A 6000-nucleotide genomic window follows, 5' to 3' on the forward strand; every position below is an offset into this window, starting at 1 on the left:
TCTCAAGACCTGCAAGTCTGGTGGAGTTAGCAACTGAAATTAAAATTTAGAATTACACCTTTTTTTTTGTCTTTGTGTTTTCTTTAATGTAATTTCAGTATACGTCCTGAGTTTTCATGAGAAGGCTTAAGATATATAAAGCAAACTTGTGATGAAAGAGAGATTTAAATGGAAACCCTATCCATTAGGATATTTTTAGAAAGAATATTAAGACACAGTTACTTTCTGTGAAAAGATCTGCATAGGCCTCTTTTTTAAAGAAGAAAAATAGTTAATTTCATTACCTTGAAAGATACCGTGAGATGGAATAATTGGCTCTGGTCCGTTCTGCTACAGACTCCTTTTGTTTTGTAGGCATTTAGGAGGAATAAGACCGTAATGTGTTTTAGTCCCTGTCAACCCAATTTGATCTAATTCTCAAAAAGATACCTGTACTGTTTCCAATATTTTCATCTGTCAATTCATCCACTTCATACTTTTTCTTTATTATATACCCATAAATGAGCTAAAAACTAGGGTTTACTTAATCAGTACCAGCAATGTAGACAAGTTGCAAAATGGTTAAAAAATAGTCAAGCACACCTATGTACTGCCAAAGAAAAATTCAGTACTGCAAAAAAGATTCCAAATATTTTTGAGGCAGGATATATGCATAGATTTCTTGGAACTTTGTATTCACTATTTAGAGTTAAAACTGGTGATACTTACAGATGTACCTGTTGAAATTAATCTATAGCCATGTTACTATACAAAAGTATTTTGTAAGACATAGAGTACTTTCCCAAGAAAGGGAGCATTCTTTTACTGTGCTATCCAGTCTTACTACAAGGAAAACATTATAGATGATGGGGAATAGTTATTCAGAGTCCCTGTTTTAGAAGTGATCTGTCATGATACTAAAAATAAAATCAACTGTGTATGCCAAATCATCATCAGACTCGGTGTGTGGTGTTTAAATTTAAAAAGAAGTATTTTAAAATAAAACAGAAGTACTTGAAAATCAAGTGAGTAGAACATCCTCCTGTAAGGAGATGAGACTGAAAATATTCATGGGAGAGACAACACAAAGTTCAAAATAGTTCTGTCACAATCTCTGTTACAATCCTGTGCCATAACTGAGCATTTTTGTCTTGGGTTAATGTGTTTTTCAGAGTCCATTTTAGAATCCAGATGTCTCAAAAATATTTCATTCAAGTTATTAAAATCAAGATTTAATGTGAAAGCTTCAACAATTTGAACATGTATTGTTAGCAAAAGCAATTTCAAAAATTGGATAACCCATCTATGGTATGCCGTTCAGTGTTAACCACTTGCTTTCCTCACGCTCCCCATCTCCAGATCTACCATTCATTGCCATTGTGAACACTTGCTGGCTAATGACAAATGCTCGATGAGAGAAACCACCTTTGGCGACATACCAGACATGTCTGGGGACAGGGAAAGAGTGACAAAAACATGACAATGACAGGAAATCTTGAGTGATAGTGGCATGGCCTTAGGTTCATTGAGTGACATGGCACTTTTGGCTTATGGCCTGTCAAATGTGGTTTAGCTCTTGGAATTATTAACTATCTGGATGAATAATTGTTAGAGATATCAGCTGTCAGCAAATTTCACAGCTGATAGCAAAAGACAAGTGCAAAGTTTTTTCATGTGGGACAGACTCCAGCAGGCTAGAGTACAACCTTTGTAGCAAGAGGGCCTGAGCTCCGATGGACAGCAAGTTGAGCATTAAGTTAACAGCTTGCACTTGCAAAGATAACTACCAACCACGTCATGTAGCCAGGAGGCTGACGTAGGATGTTTTTCCCATGTGAGGTAATTATGAGTCTGCATCTAGAGTTCTACATCTGATGTGGGATGCCCTGATATGAACGAGATATTAAAAATGGAAGTGATTCCAGAGAAAGGTGGCCTGGCTGTGGGGGGGGAAACACAGGACACCCAAAGAGAACAGGGACAGCTTCCCTGTTGTTCAGCTTGAACAAAAGAAGTCTGCAGGGGCAGCTCATAGTGCTCTTCAGCTTCCTGCTGGGAGCGTCAGACACAGCAGAGCTGGGCTTCTCTCAAAGGAAAACAGTGAAAGGGTGAGAGGCAACAGCCACAGGTTGCAGAAAGGGAACATCCTGTTGGATATAAGTGAAAAATTTCACTGTAAGGGTCGTCAGACACTAGACCAGCCACCCAGGCAGGCTGTGGGTTCTTCAGCTTTGGAAATCTGAACCCAGAATGAGACTGGACATGGACAACCTGCTCGAACTTTGAATTTAGCTCTGAGGCTCCAGACATCCCTTCCAGCCTGAATTACGCTGTGAGTAGCAGGGATGTCAATAATACTGCTGTGTGACAAAATGGGTCCCAGAGGGCTTCCTAAATGTCTTTTCCATTCCAGATGGACTCATGTAAGAGCACTCCTTTTGAACCTGTTGGTCCACCTACTTGGAAACAAATTACCTGATGAGACTGCCGCTATTTCTTCAGTGTGGCTGTTCAGCAGCCTAAGGGACCACACTGTTTCCTTTTGCAAGTACAAATTTTTTTTTTGCTCAAGTCTGACGCAGAGAAGGATGACCAGGCGCTGTACAGGTGTGTGTCTCCTCTGCAGGCAGCAGACGGTACAGGCTGGCAGGACAGTGCCAGGGTGGCTGGGACCCGGAGGAAGGAGCATCTCCCTTCAGGTTGCCATCGAGTTAGAGCCCTGGTGGGTGAGGGCTGGTCTTCCCTTTGCCTTCCAGCTCCCTTCCTGCTCCCATCTGCTCTGGCCAGCCCCGCTCACATCTTTAATCTTTCCCAGTTTTTTGAGTACACCACATGACCTTCTTTCCTATCTTTCATCTCCTACCTTTTGCTCCCTCCCGCTTCTTTCTGGTCTCCAACCTTGTACCTCCCTTCTGGGTCCTGCCATTTGCAGTGCTTCCTGCCTGCTCCCCTGGCTCCAGTCACAGGCTTAGCATCCTCTCAGCTCCCCACTTGTTTCTACTCAGATCCTTACAGGTGTTGCTAAAACTGCTGCTCTGCATTAAAGATACTTGACAGACTGAGGCAGATGCTGAAGGGGAAAATGCCACAAAAGTAGCCCGGAGGAAGGAAATGCTTTTTCATCAGTACATATATAGATGGTATGAACTCTAGAAAGCTCAGGGTAACTGCACTGAATAAAAAAGAAATATAAATAACTATTTTTTCAGTGTACAAAGAAGAGATTCCTGTTCGGGAGAAAAAAAAAATGTACGTAACTCATAGTGCAGGCACACAAGGGATGTGGAAGGAGCTGGGAGCTTAATGTTGCAGAGATAAACTTAATTCTTGTATTTGCTAATTCTGAAGTGCTTGGCCTCGCAATATACTGTGCTTTGAATGTAGTTCTTTCAGATATGATTTTATATACATTTCCTTAGTCATTTCTATTAGTAATTTTGAATACTTTTGGGGGAGGGAGGAAGAGTAACTAAAAAGCTGGAGTAAATGTATAACTTTAGCTTGATGTGGGCACTCTTGTCCCTTTCATTTTCTTACTTTCACATTTCTACTGCTTCTTAAAGCAGCGCTTATCCCTTTAAAGTGCAGGAAGATTTTCTCATCATTGTACAGTACAGTGCATCAAAATTTGTCATTTAGAATGCTCCCATTGCACACCCTAGTGCTTTATATTCTAAAACTTGGTTCATATTCATACCATGGAAAATGAGTGCTCGTCCAATGAAAAGCAGCACTGAAATTGCCAGAAATTGCATAAATTGAATATGACATTTTAGGAGGCAAGCTGCTCCCTTCTCCCTCCAAATAAAATAAAACCTAGCCACCAAAAGAAACCCAACCCATATACTGTATATTTCAGAATATATTGCTCTCAATTTTATCCTGTAACAATGGCTGGCACTACATATCCTGAGCTTAGAAACGCAATTTAGTTCAACTTCTTCACAGACACTTGGCAGATTAGGTGCCTTTTAGTAGCACCTAACTGGGGCCAACAACACTCCAGCTGATTTTGGCAGTCCTGCTGTATCTCTCCCAATCAATAGCTATCGGTAGAAATGAAATATATATATATGAAGTGTTAGTGGTCATGAACTGTCACCGCTAGCTGTTGTGATGTCATCCCCAAGGTAAAGCTAGCAGATAGTCAGCCCTGCGTTGAACTGGCTTTGGTTCAACAGGTTGTGTTATTGATCACAGTCATTATAGTAGACTACTTTGAAGCTATTGAAGTGTTGCTAGAGACAAAAGCTGTGGGGTAGAAAGTCACCTGAGGGTGGTGTCTCCATTTTTCCAGTCAGTGTGATGTTCTTCTCAGAGGGTCTGGAGATTTCTGATGGAGCCCCTTGAGAGCCCATGGCTGTCGCTGTGAGAGCACAGGAGAGTGTATGCTTGTGAGCTCCTCTGGCAGCTGCACCTCAGAACCTGTAGTGAGGTTCATTTGGTTGGAGGGGGTCACACCTCAGCTTCATCCTCTTAATTTGGCTTTTGATATCTTTCTAAGAGTGTATCTTTTCTAACATCATTCCACCAGTATTCTAGGAACTCCCCTACAGTTGATAACAAACTCTGTTGCTTTTCCCAAGACAAGGGCCATATATCACACTGTGAAGCACTTTCTGGTAAGGAATGTCCCGAATGGCATGTTCGGACCTTTGTGATTGAAGACAAACAGATGTCTAAAAATATCCTGTTTGTCTGTTCTCTCTCTTAGTGATGCTCTCCTAAGCACCGAAAGCCTAGCATATTGAGAACTATTGTTCTGAGCTTTTGATGGATGTGCCAGACAGACTTTGCTCCTTGTCTTTTGGAAACAGAGCCCCATGACATTGGGTGTGTATAGGGTGACAGTGGGTCCTGTGCATGTCAAAGGAGTTGGCAAGTCTGTACTCTCCTGCCACAACAGCCAGCTCACACGTTGTCTTTCCTGAAATAGAGCTTCCTTAGGAAACTGATAGATTCTCCTCATTTTCCTGCAAGCAGTAAACACAAACAGGACAAAATATTGACAAAATGAACAGATTTTGTTTTCTTAGTGTCATCTTCCTTATTTTCAAAGGATGCACCTGAAGTCCTGCTTCTCTGAAGACAGTGGAACCAACCTCAGCCAGCAGTTTCCCTCCTCAGAAAACTCCCCACGTGCTCCAGGCAGCTTTGTGTTAAGGTGCTCTTTTTCTTCAATCCTCTCGGCAGTGCAAGAATGGGGAGGGAAAGCAACTGCTGCTGCTGGAAGCCTGGTGTTCTGAAACCCTGGGGTCTGATCGCCATCCCTTGCGTCCTGCACAAAGGTTCAGGTGTCTTCTTTCTCACACATGGGCAAACCAGACGCTTAGACATAGAATTACTGAACCTTGATAGCTTTGTAGAGGTCATCATCTTTCATTTGCCTCATTGCAAAATTTCCATATAATTTCAAAATAATGTCTCCATATAAGGCAGGCAAGAAATGGTCATAAAAGATAAAAAGCAAAAAGCAATACAATGTCTGATTCCTTGCTGCCCTATGTTTGTGCTACACCGTGTGTTGCTCTGCTTTACCCTAACCCTCCTTAACTTCAAGTATCTGTAGCCCTGAAGTCAGGAAAGTCTCATGTAAACCAGTGTACTATGCAATGGGGAGAGAAAGAGCAGTACAGAAAACCAATACTGTTAAAAGGGTGCTTTTGTAGATGATGCCAGTCTTGCACTTCTGACAAATACTCTCCGTCCATAATCCAGATGGGTATTATCTGCTGTGTAAGCCTGTTATAAACTTAATATTTATAAATGCGTGTGCAATTCTGAATTCATAGATCCTCTGGGCTTAATTCTGCAAACCCTGCTGGCACCAGGCAGAGCTCAGAGCAGATGTATTTAGAAAGTGGAAACAAATATTATGCAACCTTTTCCACCAACGCTTGGCACAGGCTGGCCATCTCCAGTATTTACTGACAGCAACACAAACCCATTGAACAGGGTGGGATAGCTGATCTAAAATGCTCAATGCAAAGTGGCAGAAGGAAGCCTTGTAAATAAGAATTG

The sequence above is a fragment of the Chlamydotis macqueenii genome, chromosome 1, assembly GCF_036417535.1.
Source record: "Chlamydotis macqueenii isolate bChlMac1 chromosome 1, bChlMac1.mat, whole genome shotgun sequence".
Lineage (NCBI taxonomy): Eukaryota > Metazoa > Chordata > Aves > Otidiformes > Otididae > Chlamydotis > Chlamydotis macqueenii.